The sequence below is a fragment of the Abramis brama genome (assembly GCF_963993115.1).
Source record: "Abramis brama genome assembly, chromosome: 2".
Taxonomy (NCBI): Eukaryota; Metazoa; Chordata; class Actinopteri; order Cypriniformes; family Leuciscidae; genus Abramis; species Abramis brama.
In genome coordinates, this window is record NC_139964.1 from 38416993 (window position 1) to 38433618 (window position 16626).

Sequence of the window (16626 nt, forward strand, 5' to 3'; positions counted from 1 at the left end):
CCAAATGCAGCATTGTGAATCGAAGCCCTTGTCATAACAGAGGGAGGAAGTTAAATCAGCAATGTTTGACACATTGATAACAGGTTAATATAAAAATCTCATCATAAGATTTTTTTTTCCTAATCTCATGACAGAAAAAGAATATTTCATACCAGTGCTTATGGAGATTAGCGAAAGGGACTGTGCACAGTATGCAGTAAATTTTTCCCTAAATCATAACACTTAAGTGATGTCGAAATTCACTGCAGATGAGTGCACTTCACGTGACCTCGATGCAAAATGTTAAACTAATGCAAAAACTTTAGCTTTAAAAGATAAACATGGTTTCAAGGACATTCAGAACCTCTACGGCTGTAAATAAAGCGGGGCCTGCATCTGTTAATTAATAATCTTTACCCTTGAAATGATTAGACAAGATCAAGCATGAGAATGCAAAACACTGCAGCAGAATTTGAATATGTATAAGCTTCTATATCCACCTACATGTGCATCCTCTCATTGTGTGGGTCTGGCTTTATGTCATCTTTTTTTCAGTCACCTGAATATTTATTCTCTGTTCATTATCATATAATAAAATGTCAGCATTATCAGTGAAGCGAGAAAACATACTCCTTGTTCTTTGACCTTGTCACATTTTAAGACTTCACTTAAATCCACAGTAATAAAAGCAAAATATTTCACATTGGGTTTTGGAGTATGACTTATCAATCATTTCATGGATTTACTATTATTTCAGCACCTGGACTAAGTGAGACGCGTGAGGGGTTCGCATTCAGTTTCAAATCTAGGCCCATCACGCTGAATAACTCACCTGTCTATATCTGATCATGTGCTGGGAGATGTCGGCAGTTCTACTTTGAAGTTTAAGAGCATTGATTGGCTGTGCTGCAAAACTCAGTTAGGAGATGTAATTTCGATTGGAGATGAACCTGGGAGTTCTTTTCCAGCAGGCTCTTGAGGATCCGCATGCTCTCCTCTCTTATCTATGCACATGCAGAAGGCTGTGGCATCGATTCAAGCAGCAAATACTGCATGTGTTAATCTACAGCTTTCATCTCCTGCAGTGGACCTTCCGTTCAAAACTGTCTTGAGAGTGGCAACATCTAAAGCTGGACTTGACTGAGTGACAGACAGGCATCATTCTAATTTATCCATCTCTCTAAATCATATTTGATTAGGCAGAGGGCAGGGTGAATGTGATTTTACCAAGTACAACATGTTCCTGGATCAACATCATTGTTGATCCTGGAACAACATTCCAGTCAACCAATCAGATTTGAGGGATCATTTTATGGTTTATGTCAAGTTTAGGCTTACAACAATGGTTAGGTGCTTCTACATCAGTGTTATTTACCTATAATTTCCCCCTGAATTTAGGGATAAGTTATGGGTATATGATTAGGATTAGGTTTAGGATTAGGGATAGGGATGACACTACATTTTCAGACAGGAATGTTGTTCCAGGTTCAACAAAATATGTCTTACTTGGCAAAATCACAATGACTGAAGGCAGGATGGTCATGGAGTCAAGAGTATCCTGGAAAAGAAATGAACTGACATCAACTTCTTGTCCTCTTATAACCTCATATTCTTCCAGCTGAACGCCAACAAAACATATTTTGCAATTAGCTTGAGGCTTGGCATTTAGTCTCACGACATTGTACGTACAGTAACTAATTAAGCCAGTCTCAAATGTCCTCTATACCCTGTTATGTAAACCATTCTAAAGAATTATGCATCAAAAACTAAATAGGGTTGACAATTTTATGGAGTGGAAGGCCATGTGTTTTGTTCACTTATCAATACATGACAGAAGTAGCAGATATAAACGAATAATTTACCAACACAAAAATATGTATAGGGATTTCCATGCTCTAATCTGGTAAGTCTGTGCATGTAGAACTTCATAAGCGTATTATACCCCTAAACACAGTTTAACTTTCAATAAATAGCCCAACTGACCCAAACCTCAATTAAGGGGCTTGTCAGCTTATCATAATCATGATACATTCCACCTGACCCAAACTGCCTCTCTGAATTAATTTCCATCTCATTAACAAAGGCTAATTGTGGACCCAAATACCATATAAACAGAAACATGTGGCCACTGATAAACTCAACACCATGCTCTCACATATTCAGGGACTGGAGTCTGCAAGAAAACCGAGGTCTTTTAAAGGTTGTGCTGAAGACCATACAGCCCCATGGGCATGATTAATACTGCATGCTGAGAACCAAGCGAGGCTGCTAAGAGACTCAACCAGTCATAATAGGTAATGATATCTATGTGCAGACAGGAGACTGGGTAGAGAAAAGGGAATATTTTGGACAGGTGACCTTTTCTCAGGCAGGACCTGGCCTAACCTCTGTTTCGATATCTGTCGACTGTAATAAGCCAGTATAGGAGACCATAACATGATGCTATTTCGAAGTACAGCTAAAAACTAAAGGAGCGTTCAGGGAGGTTTCATTGTTCACCCATTCAATCACAATGAGTTTCCATGGCAAAATGTGGTTTGGGGGCTCTCTCTGCTAAATAACATCTGGCCACATTGATTTCAGTTAACCTACTGTCTACACTTAAATAAGGGATAAAAGAGCATTCTGAGGTGGTTTAAAACACAACTGGGAATGTGCATGTATCATCATCCTAGCCAAACACTAAGAATGGCATTCAATAAACACTTTCCAAGAGTGGTTCATAATCATGTTAATTGAGGGCATAGACTGAACATTTATTACAAGCTGTACAGCCCTGAAACAGTTATTAACTCGCAGTATGGGCAAAGCCAATAGTGGCAGTGACGCGGACCATAGCTCTTTAACGGAGTCTAATGTATTGAGGCACCTCAGGTGGCGGCCTCTTTTCTTTGATGAGGATGTTTACTTTTAATATCTTCTTTGCTGGCGAGCTGCAGGGCATTATTAAAGCAATTTTCTGACTTCAGAGAGCCAATTACATCGACTATTTGGGGTAAACAATACCCCTGGTATGGCACCTTCTCAATGGGCAAATCCTCCAGATAGAGGTAATGAAAATTACAGAAATAAATAAATAAAGCTTATTTCATTCTCTCGGGTTAGTTTTTGTGAGTCTATAAATAATCCAGTAATGCTGACTTATTAAAATATGTCTGAAACACGGCAATTATTTTTGTTGGTTAAATTAAGAATGTACAGGGAAGAAACAGTAAATTAAGGCATAAAATTGGAAGGATTTTCACAGCTTTCCAGTTTTAGCATTTTTATGCTGTAGAAGTGATGAAAAGGATTGCTGTGTAATTTTACAAAGAGTGGAGAGGCTCTCTTTATTTCACAGGTCAATTACATGTGGTGTAAAAGGTCATTTTCCTAAAAGCTTCTTTTTTTTTTCAAATCGTGAATTATTAATTCATTTTTTTTTAATGGTTTTAGGGAGTTGCACCGCATGACATTTATGAACTAAATGAACCCCTAAATTAACAAATAAAAGATTATGCCAAAATACTCAAAGGTTTTCTTCAAGAAATGTTCTTTTAATTAGGCTTTTTTCCCCCCTCTCTTCATTATGATTTCAGGACAATTCTATCACCCTGATATTTTTGACTTCATGTGCTAAATTTTAACGGCAAAACTAAAAACATGGACAGCATAGAAGAAGTTTACTTAAGTTATTATATTTATGCATTGCATTTTTTTACATATTTTTTAATAAACTGACTAGTAAAAAATGACATACTACAGCTGTGTTAAATTACACAAACTCTGGCATGAATGTGACATATAGCTCATGAAATAGTGTGCATTTTACACGGCAGTTAATTTGTCATCAAATCAAACTGTAATTGCTTTTACTTCCTCTATCAGTGGGACTCTGTTGTGCAATCATGCAGATATTCTACACGTTTTCAGCTTGGAAGGACGATAAATCATGTTTTTCGTTCCTTCAATTTTTTTCAATATTTATTTTCCCTCCCTGTTAAATTGCCTTTAGATGAGCTTACTGTTCTCTGTCATATCAAATATGCTCTCATCAGCTATGTGATGGATACGCAGGCCTGGTCTAATTACAATATGAGGGAGTCTGTGCCAGGTTAGGTAGAAGGACTAAGCCATTTTGCCAGGTATTTTTAGAAGCACGGGCTTCCAATAAGATATACATTAGCTTGAGAACAGATGAGGGCTGTTTTGAACAGATGGTGCTCTCATTAGAAAACCTATTGAGTTCCAAAGGCTAAAACCGCCCAGCATCACAGCAGACAAAGTCTCTGGCTCCTAGGGGAGGAAGCCACCTGTAGATATAACAGGCTGAACCTGAATTAGCACAGATACACAGGCTTTGGTCCCTGCGGGTAAAAGGCAGGTGCTGAAAGCAGTTTGGGAGGTGAATGTTAATCATTTTCATCAAAAAACATTCATGGACTCGCACTGCTTATATTAGGATAAATATTACATTTATTTTAAACTCTCTATAGTGGCATATTTTCTCAGCATCCTCATCATTTTGAACGGATTACATGGTTTTGATTGTGATGCCGATAATCATGTTTGATTGGGCGTTTGTCTGCCACCCAATTTAGGACGAAATGATTTCTCAGCTATATTCTATCGAAACGGAGGTATGAAAAGCAGTCGAGTGCAGACTGAAAGATTATATTCCTGAATGACAGAACTGCAGGCTTTCAATCTCAGGCAATTGGGGTGCAATTGGTTATATTACAGGTTGGACATTGTTCCGCCTTGATTGTTCTATTTCGTGTTTTATGCCTCAGAGACACGAGGAGCGGGTCTGACAGATTTACTGCTGTCTCATAAGGCAGCTTTGACCGACTCCTCAACCTAAGTGTCTGGGACCGGGAGACCGACGGCTCTTGTATTTATGGCTCCTTTCTTCAGAGCATGTGTAGATTTACAGCATTTAAATCTACTGCGTGAGGTCACATTTGTCACGGGTGAAACATAACCACGGTAAAGTTGGTAATCAATGCAGCTGACAGTGATTGTGGTTGGCTTATGGGATTATGCGAAAATAAGACATTAACAATCTGCTGCATATACAGTCATTTTCAGTCAAACGTGTATGGGTCCCTGAGGACTTTTAGAAAGTAAACGCTCTCAAAACAGAAGGGTCATCCAAAGACAAGCTCCTCTCTCTTCAGGCTGCTGCTAGTCTTCTTTTCTGTGATTTATGATATCACACAAACTTATAAAGCCCATTATAATTACACTTTACTGTTGCAATTAATGTGGAAGACGGCCAAAGTCATCTGCCAGCTTCTAACTCTCATTCATGATTACTGGAAGATAGGGAAACAGTTTTAGCTTCCGCATGCATTATTTGGGCATATTTACACTTGGCCACATGAATTTGTCTCCGCAAAATAAATAAAAATCACCTCACCATTTAAAAAGGTTCACATGTGTTATAATGATAAGGCACCAGGCTTAAATACACGGTTGTTTTCAATGCAATTTAAAAGGAGTAGTTCACCCAAAAATGAAAATCCATACGCATTATTTTTTTTCTGTGGATCACAAAAGAAGACATTTTAAAGCTCCAATATGTAGGAATTTTGTAATAAAATTTCCGAAAATAACTTGCACAGTGTGATATATTTCCTCCAGTTGTGTACTTACAATATCTCAAAAGTCTCCAAAGATTTTTTATTTCAGAGAAATTCCGATTTTAAATAACTGGCCGTCCCGGAAAAGAAATGTCGCGCCTCAGTGACGCAATGTCCGCTCTATCCTTTTTTCCTTTGGACCATGTGATAGGATATTCCACCACACCGGATTTTTTTTTTTTTTTTTTTTACAACAACTTTATTGAGGTTTTTTTTCTTATCACAATAAACAATAAAGACGTCTGACAAAGAATAAAAAAAGAATAAATAAAAAATATGACCCACCACACCGGAATATCGCATGGTCAAATGCGGAAGTGGTGGTTAAAGCGTTATAGCCATAGACTGTATGGTTATAGCTGTTATGGATCACGAACTCTTTGGCGAGTATTGAAGTGCCAACAAAACGAAAGCGTCCATATTCGGATACACACGGAGTCGCGGACTGTGTGACAAACGGAGGAATAAAACCCGGATAAATATCGGCAGGCGATTTCGAGATGGAGAGAGCTGCGCGACTATCTTGGACTTGACAGAGACTCTCTCGCGAGTGTATTGAGACAGGTAAGACATACAACTGTCAATAATAGCACTTATAAACAAAGTTATATTGCTCTTTGTACTTTGGTAAGGCTTTTTATCACGTGTGGTGACCGAGATTATGGCAGTACAATTAAATACAATCGGATATGTTGTTAAAAAATATATTTAGTCATTACTTGCAAATGTTCGTTCAAATTTACTTTTAGATATTGGTTTGAACACGTTAAACAACACGGCATTAACCATAAAAACGTAAAACTGCACAACATTAACCAAACAAATCATTTGACAAATAGCTGTATGTTGTAACGGGATAATATAGCATAACATTTCACGTTCCTTGCAGTTCATTAATTATGATGACATAAAATAATACGATCAGACATACAGGTAATACAAAAACGAATAAATTACCTCATCCGTGATCATGATTCATTAATTCCATGTAGATATATCGCTAGATGGTGAAAACGCATTAAAAACGACATCTCCCATCGTCACCTCCTTCATAGCGTCATCAAGCTTCGCCTTTGTTATTGTTGGAAACTGCGCCCTCTTGTGGTCAAATACCAAAGTCGCATACTGGAGCTTTAAAGATTGTCATGCAATGAAAGTCAGTGAGGTCCAATATCTTTCCCTTTTCATTTGTGGGTGAATTATCCCTTTAAAAGTGGCATTTCAAAAAAAAAAAAAATCATTAGCCTATCTGATAAAAAAATATATAATTTTTAATGAACATGTTACAACGTGTCATTCGTTAGAAGGTTGCACACCTCTATAGAAGCAGTGATGGAGAGCTGCTGATTTTGTCTGTGCATCTGTTTGGGTTACAAATCGACTTTCATTTTCATGTTTGTGCAGCTCTCATATGGATAAGTCTCCCCATCAGCTTCATTTATTAAGATTTAGCACTAGTGTTTGTCCTCTAGCACACAGATTAAAAATGTAATTAACGATTAGAAGTGACATTCTTGTCATTTTGGTCAAAAATGAACAAACTCAAGTTTTCCAGCTTTCGCTCAAAAGCAATAAGTGGCATGCATTTCTGCCATAACTAACCCAATGTCATAACTACACACATAAAATATGAAATGTGATACATTTAACTACTACTTTGTCGAATTTTAAAAATATGTTCTCCACAAATACATGCAAAAGTACAACTATTCCTTCGCTGTTAAAAAGCGAATTCACCCGAAAAACATTCTCCTACTCATCATAAGAGCCTTGACTAGATCTACTGGCCTATTTTTTGTTCTTTGTTGCACACTCGCCAACAGGATGTCATTCTAGGTGAGGATCACAATACCTCTGACAAATACACCTGTCTAGATGCCTGTAAGGTCATATCCTGAAGCGCTGATATGGCCCAGCTCAGTCAAGACTCAAGAGCAGTGAATTAATAAGGTTAATAAACAGATTCTTACTTCAAGTGCCTGAGGTATCTTATTTAAAAAAAAACAAAAAAAAAAACATCATCTGTCAGCCAAACAGAACACTGACCTTAACTCTTTCTCCGACATTGACTGAAATATCCGCCATTAGAAAACGCTTCCCCGCCATTGACGGAATTTTCTGGCTTTCCATGTTTTCAGTGTTATACGGTAGGGGGCGCTATTACACATCTTCTGAAAGAGTACAGAATCTCCTGATCAAAACATACAGCAGAAACAAGCGATAGCATAAGCAAGTAGGCTAGATGCATATGTAATCTAGCCTCATCATTAAACCGCATATAAATCAAAACTGTCTAATGTTACTGAATGAAATGTCGACCCAGGACGAGCTACAGGACTGTGAAGCTTTGGGGGTGTTGATGGACTCAATCTACTCCATCTATGCTTTTATCATCGTTCTGAATCCCATCCAGATGTAGTCATTTTCTCAGCTTTTTGCTCAAAATGTTGCTTTTTAAGGAAACTTACCCACATATAAGTGTTGATAAAAACAATGCATTAAGCTAGAATAAAACTTTTGTATTTATTTTTAAAGCAGGACTGTTCGTTCTTTTGATATATTCTCTGTTCAGATATTCATCCAACAGAATATATACATTTTGGGTGAAATTATGGCCATAATTTGGCTATGGCCCTAATGCTGTCGGGGAAAGAGTTAACATTGTTTACAACCCTAAACACTTTGAGCAAAGATTTATGGACCACCACTAGAGAAAGCCAAGACTCATAATTTTTCTGCAGCTCCGGAGTGATTAGTTACATGGCATTTACTGCAAAGATGTTTAGACCATAAAGAGATTTCATTGACTGAGACAACTTTTTACTCTACTCAGTGCCTGATTAGAAATTATATAGCCCTGCATCCATTTCTGCTGATCTTCAAAAAGGCCTAATATGACTTAATTTGATGATGCTGAATACAAAGACTTTCCATCCATTTCCAGAAAAATTAGGATTATACATGTATCAGCTTTAATGCAAAATAACAAAAGATGTAAAATATTAAAAAATAAAGTATTAACAAAAAGAAGTATTTAAAACATATTTTACTTACAATCTGCAAAGGAGTGGAAAAATATGTTGAAATACTCTATTTAATGTCAACGAACTTCACCTAAAAACAAGTTTATAAAAAAGTTTTTTTTTTTACAAAATCTGTAATTTTCTGTCACTGTTTGGATGTAAAAAAAAAAAAGAAGAAGAAAGAAATCTAGTTCATGGTTTTTATTTTCTTCTGTCACTGTCAACCCTAATCTTGAAATTAGGATTAGACATAAAATAATTTCATACATTTGAAAATCGGCTGATATTTAACACACACACAAAAAAAACCTGGCTCAGAGAAAGATAGAAATCATGTCAGTTTGTCTGGTGATTATACTATATCTTAGCTATATAGTTTTGTAGATTATAAATCCTACAATAATGATGCAGACAAATCACCAAAAAAATTTTTTTCCAGTTGATGAATGATAAAGCATTGACAGCCAATCAAACCTGACTTAAAAGACCTCAAGCATTTAAAGAGGCAGACAACATAATTGCAGCACACGCTTATAATAAACATTTATTGTGCATTGGTTTGGATGCTAATATAGTTATTTTTACACCATTACTGTAGTTTTGCGATTATCATTCCATAAATTAGCATGCTTGCATAGACGTTGAAAGTTCTCCAATACCACTTATTTTTTCTACAGTATAAAGATTTTAAACTTAACATTTTAGCTACACCAAAATCTGAAACCAAGACCATTTCAGAAGGCATCCATTTTTTGACCAAGGAACACTTTCAGCAATTAAAACCAAAGGGAACCAAGGGGCAGAATGCAGTCCACTATAATTACAAGAGAGCTGACTAGCACTCAGATCCCAGATGCTGTAGAGCTTGAAGCCAAACTAGTTGGAACAGCAAGGAGCTCTCGAGAAACTGAAAAATCTTATAAAAAGAAAAGACGGCTAATGAAAAGAAGCTGAGCACAGTGTGTTTAAATGCATTAGGAAAATCCGTGCAACTCATGTTCACGTTTAGTGGCTGATTAGAATTTCTGAGAGCAGATTGAAATAAACTGCAATTTGGTCAAGGCCACTTACGGTGCCTGTAATTGTTATTTCTACATACACATGCAGCTGTCTATGTGCTAAGCCTGTCAGAAAGCCAGCCTGCCAGAGACGGAGTGACAATCTGTGCGTTCTGGAAAAGTCCAGAATGATATTGCGCTCCAGCGCTGATATTGATTCTCGTTTTAGTTCTCCTTTTTTATCCAAAGTCTGCTTGCCATGGTCCGTAATGTTTGAACGAAACAACAACAGCGTGCAAATAGACATTGCGAACTCCACAGTTGTCTGCGTCTGTCGCTTTGGTTAATCAGAGGGCTCTGCTCATAGCTCTGGTTACCATGGCAGTACGAGCGGAAACCATAGGCGGAAACCAGGGACAACGCGGATATGACGCCATTGACAGACAAAACGGAAATAAAGAAACGTGCCGTGTCTAAAAATTAAATTAAAATTTCTCCTGGTTTGAAAGTTGTTGGAAACAGTCGGGATAATGTAAGTACATAACTAAAAAATATATATATAACATAGATATAGTGATTTTTGCTAATTTTAAAGCAAAAAAGTTACATATTGTGCCTTTAAACACATTCTATAAATAGCCCCAACTTGCCAATAGCGATCCACTGTAAATCGGGGCTCCAGACTTCGACTAAATGGTATAATTTTGTGACCTTTTCAACTAAACTTTTCAATTTGCACTTTTGCCTCTTCATAATTACCCAACTCTTTGATTATACGCTGTCATTTGCGTTGCGTATGAGAAACATCAAATGGCAAACGTTCCCAAAAAGCGGAACAAAACTTGTTTGATATGAGCAAGGGCGTAGATTTGGTTTGAACATTGGGGGGGTTGAAAAATTATTCTGCATATTTTTCATGTGATCATGGTATAAATATTGGGGGGGTTGTAAGGCATAGATTTAAATATTGGGGGGGTTATCTCCCCCCTAACCCCCCCACAAACTACGCCCCTGGATATGAGCAGCGCAGAGCATTATCAGCTCGGCCCAAAAAAACAGCGATCGCGGCCAAAGTAGCTCTGCGGGCTGATCTCGATCACGCGAACATTATTACACAGAGCTGCGCGAACCACTGAGAAACCCACAGATGACTATGTGATTTAAGCTTGTTAAAAGCCAGGTGAAACAACGCTGATATTCTCAACATATTGACGCAAAAAACAGGCGAAACATCGTTCCAAGAACAAACCAGTTAGAAGAAATTTCACTCCACAACTTATGAATTAACTGTAGTAAAACAAACTTTTTTGGCAGAAATGTGCCTGTATATATTCATATTAAAAATGCTGTTATATTAATATAGTCATGTATAAATGTGTTAAATGTAATGCAGTAATGTTTTTGTTTAGAAGTTATGGCAGTTTATTTATTTATTTTTGCATTTATATACTAAATGTTTGGGCTACTGTTTTTGATAACACATACAATAGGTTTATAGGAAATCAACAAAAAAAATCAATAAATATTTTCATAATTTTTCAGGAATTGATTTTTTTTAACCGCTTGAACGTCTGAACCAGAATATCAAGATATTTTATTATTTCGCATATGATGGTGAAAAGTAAAAAAAGCACCACCATGTTATATAATAAATATTTGAGTATAACAAACAAAAATCCCTTCTAGATTATTTCATCCCTTGAGGTAGACCTCGCACCCAAAAAGGTTGGAGAGCCCTGGTATATAGTAACTATATGATTTATAATTACAAGTTTGTGTAATTTGGGGTTTCTGTAGCCAGTGACATGTCATTATTTGTATTTTATGGCATTTAAAAAATTTTGTTTTTATTTGAAGGCTGAGGCTTCATTAATAAACACAACCCCAATTATCATCATTGGTTGTAATATGTTAAGTAAGGAATAATTGACGACAGGCCGTTGAATTATTAGAAAAATAATGCACACCCGAGGTGGTAATGCGGTCACGACGCGAAGCGGAGTGGCCGTTACACCTCGGTGTGCATTATTTTTCTAATAATTCAACGGCCTGAAGTCAATTATTCCGCTTATACTACAGTTACCACACCTCGAAACATTGTTCAGATTATGTATTTCAAGACGTTTGTAAAGTTTTTGTCATTAAAACGCTCTTGTATGTAGGACTAATTTCTTACGCATGTAATCCAATGCCTCCGTTGCTAATTCCAAAACGTCATTTTAGAGTTAGTAACGGAGGTTTGAGCCACTGAGAGCAGACTAATGCTGGGACACACGACTAGCTGACACATTCTCTGACTGTTTTCATCGACTGCAGCAGATTTTAAACACCGACTTTGAACACAGACTGAACGCGCTGAACACGCGTTTGGGCATGGTCAGTCATAGTATCAAATTACATTCATAACCGGCCTTAAAGTGTGTCCTCGGCTTAATGCAGTTATTAATGCAGTTATTAGAGAGAGATGATGCAATAATGAGACAGAAAAGCATGTGCGTCATTATTATTATTTATTTATTAATTAAATTCGTTTTAATTAATTCGTTCTTTTTTTTCTATTATTGACAGATAGTAGACTAGCCAAATAAATTAAACACAAAGCCCTTTTAACAAGTAGGCCTATCAATTATTATTTATTTGTTAAATTATCGGCAATAAAAATCCGTGCTGCAGGACTATCCATTTATTTAGCCTATATTCAGTTTAATTTTCTGTTGACTATATAGGACTATATACTTTATATATTAAAATTAAACTGCATGTTTCCATTGATTGTGAAGCTAGACCATAGACTGTAAGCTAGACATTGAAAATTGCAGATCAAGCGCATGGGGCTAAATGTTTTTTCTTGTTATGAATTGTATCCTATTTTCCGTTATTACAGTTGACTACGCGAAGTGATATGGAACTGTAATGCGGTCAAGACCTGCCTGGAACTACTTTAGCCGTGCGTTTCCCTGAAAATAATGCACACCTTAGAACGTTTGTCAACCAATCAGATTCAAGCATTCAACGGCCCTGTAGTATATATATTATTATAGTATCATTATTCAGTTGAATTCAGCTTGAGTGAGTCAGTTCGATAACAGTGTCGATTTTGCACAATTCGTCGATTTATGAAACAAAGTCGAAACAGTTATAAAGCAGCTCTGCAAGCTCTGAGAGGCAAGTTGGCCAAAAGAATTTAGCTGTACAAGGTACTATAGAAATTCATTAGAGGAGGGAAAGAGAACTCAGGAGAATACAGACATCTGGAGTTTCTAATTTCATGAGGATGATCCTGGGTAAATGAGTCCTGCCCAAATGAATAGAGTCATAAAAAATAAAGTTTAAAAGCCCTGGATGTAATCAAGTTACAGACATGCTGTGACCATCAGGAATGTTTCAGAAATTGAATAATGTAAACTAGGTGTGTGTGTGTGTGTGTGTGTGTGTGTGTGTGTGTGTGTGTGTGTGTGTGTGTGTGAGAGAGTGTGTGTGTGTGTGTGTGTGTGTGTGAGAGTGTGTGTGTGTGTGAGAGAGAGAGAGAGAGAGAGAGAGAGAATCACAGTGGCTACCTCTCTGCTCTCCTGTAATTTCAGCAGATGTTTAATCTCTCTCCAGAGGAGGTGAATGTTGCTCATGCTGAACAGTATTAGATCTGGAGTCCCTCTCCCTATACAAGCCAATGGAGGTTAATGTAAATATCAAACTAAATATCAAAAATGATCTTTTGACATGTAAGAGCCTGGTCATTGTACTAAAACAACATCCTTTAATTTTCAGAACTCTTTGTTAGTCCAAAAACATCTTTTAACTCTTTACCCATGTCAGTATTTTTTTTTTTTTGGGGGGGGGGGGGGGGGGGGGGGGGGGGGGAGTATTATTTTAAATATGCATCTGCTTACTTAAGCTAACGCTTCTTTTCCGCCTGTTTTGATCCGTAGATTCTGCACTCTTTCCGAAGATGCCTAATAGCGCCCTCATCGTATAATAGTGAAAACACAGAAAGCCAGAAATTTCCATTAATGGCAGGGAAACGTTGTCGAAAATTTACCTCAATGGAAAAGAAAGAGAATGAATCCAAGCTCAGAAAATGACTCGTTTGAAATTGTGTCACATTATGAAGTCATAGTGTGACGAAAGACCGCCTCTGCAGATTCAAATCAATGCTCTACATCATTGCATCTTTGGCCCTGCCCACTGGCACGTTAGTAAGACGAGAAGAAGAGAAGAGCGCTACAGGATCACTGGACTACAAATAACATTACCTTCCAAAGGATCCTAATGCTTGGAAAGTACTTATTTATTTTAAACTTTGTGAATGTCTCAGTAGAGCATTATTTGTTTGTTTGGTACTTTTCAAGGTGGATTCTTTGGGAAATCAGTCGCAATTTCAGCACAGGCTTTGCAAACAGACTTTGACTGCAAGATATGGATTAGACGTTTTTGTCTCAGAATCGTTTATTGCTGTTTATGCATCAGTAAATCAAGCAGTGACTAAACGATCAACTTTGAAACATTGTTTCTCGTAGTAGCATTCAAATAATTTGTTATTTAATTTGTGATTAAATTATATACAGAAAGCTATCCAAAAACCCTCCCTTTTATAATCGCTGGAGCTGTCAATCACACAGCACCAGTTTATCAGTTCTGAACTCTCGCCAAAACTCCCGTTATAATTAATGAAGCTGTCTACACTGCAAAATTAATCTCTTTTTTATATCGTGTCTGAAATGTTAATTATGATGAAAGCATTCGTGAAGGCAGAAATCGAGTTGCACTGACGAGAGCACTGCATTCATGTCTGTCATCGGCTACAATGCTCATCGCTGCAACCTTTCATGCGACCGGAGTAGATCTAAATAGAATGCTATGATCAACACTTTTTATGATTATTTAATCTCAACAGCTGTTATAGTAAAATCATAGTAAATGATTTCGAGAAAGTTTCACATGTAATTCTTATTTCATATGCAAGGATGTTAGCCAATCATAGCAGTGGGCGTTTACTTTGAGTCTCACAGCAGACACGCCCCTTCAAACAGAGTGTTCATATTAGAGGGCTAAAATCAGGGCAGAAAATGGCCTTATATTTCTAAATTATGACATTTTTTGACATAAAAATCATGCTAACATTATAAGTGCACCTCAGGAAACATTACAAAAGAATTCAAAAATGCAGTTCATTGCCCCTTTAAAAGAGGTAACGCAAAGGCTCACATTTATCCTTTAGAGATAATGCAATCCCACAACAATACACTACCACACTCACTGTAAAACAAATCCAAGACGGCAGACAAGACGAGACAAATGTCACTTATGAAAAAGTATCACTAAAAATTACAAATTAAAAAAATATATATTATTTTAGACAATGATTGTGCGTGCCATGTATTTTTATTCTTAAAGGAACACTCCACCGTTTTGTGAAATAGGGCTTATTCACATTCTTTCATACATTTAGATAGGTGGGTAAATGCATTTTTGTCTCAGTGCATGCATTGTTTTAGTTTGACAGGGTCGGCGCTAGCTTAGCTTAGCACAATGAATGGAATCCTTTGTTGCCAGCTAGCATGTCCTGAGTAAAAGTGATAAAAAATAAATAAAAAAACCACGTAATTACTTCTTGTGGCCTGCATATTCACAACGAGTACAAATAGTGATGCAGATTAACACTATGTGATTTCTTAGGCAGATATTGACTTGGGACTATATTATGGGGAAGCACAGGCGAAGCACGGCTACTTAGGCGAAGCACTGCTACTTGGGCGCAGACATATCACGCAACACATGAAATCCCACGACTTCCGTCAACATACCGGTGTGAATAGTAGCTGCCTGGCTATTTTCCCTACAGTACATGAATGGCGATGAACATGGCTGATTTTGTGTGAGCCAGAACCATACCTATATACAAGAGTTTACAGAAAATTAGTGGAAATAGAACGACAGGCGGAGGTTGCGATCGCTCAACAGCCCGAGGACGTGAGGATGAGAGCCAACACGAACTGGTGGTGTGAATGTGGGGGAATATGCCGACTGAAATAGAGTGTCTGTGCTGTGGCGAGTGGGACAAATTACTGCCATCGATAACCAGGCTCAACGTGTCAGATCAAGATGAGCGTGCCCGCAGTTGTGTCACAGCTACCGAGGATTTCACGGTGCTGATCCATCCGGCAGTACTCGATTTTTTTTTCCGGTGTGATAAAGTGAACTGGAAAAAACACCCCACGCCGAATGGACCAAATGGACAGCTGTCCACAGAGTAAGTGATTATTTTAAACATGACACATGTATAGTAAACTGCTTGTAGCCTTCTCCTCATAGTGGTTATACTAAAACTCCTGAGCCTAACTCGGTGAGAGAAATATAGCTAACTTAGCCCTCAGTCATTTCATTTTACAGGTAACGATAACAGCGGTTTTTATTTTTGTTTGGTTGTTCATGCTAAACAGGTTGAATTCAACATGAGGTTATACTAGAGGAGGCTAACGTTATTTGAACCGTAATCTATATACAGCTTCTCAGCATCTATCTTACAACCGAATAAGACACAGATTAACATAAGGAAGAGTAATAAAAGACAACTTACATGTGCACTTTGTTCTGCCTGTGCTTTGAAAATAGATGGGATGGGGACAGCGGTATGTTTCAGACGTAGTACCGTCTTTCTGGGCCCATATTCCATTTTTTCAAAGTAACTTAGTCCTCCGGTGCAAAATGCTCTTTGCAAACACGATACTGTTTGATTTTGTAAAGAGGCGTTGAAGTACAGATCTCCAGAGCAGCTAGCCATTTATTTCTCAGTTCCACATTCGATGGAATTCTGTGAAACATTACATTCGTGTGTGTCCTTTGCTTGTTCTCACAACCTTTTGCTACGCAGGTAATTACCATGTTTGCTGTAACTGTAGCTGTAACTTCTCAAAAAAAACAATCCAAAAGCGAAGACACTCGGTGCAGATCACGTGTGTTGTTCTTCTGTGTTTTGACTCCTTGCACACCGGTATGTTGACAGAA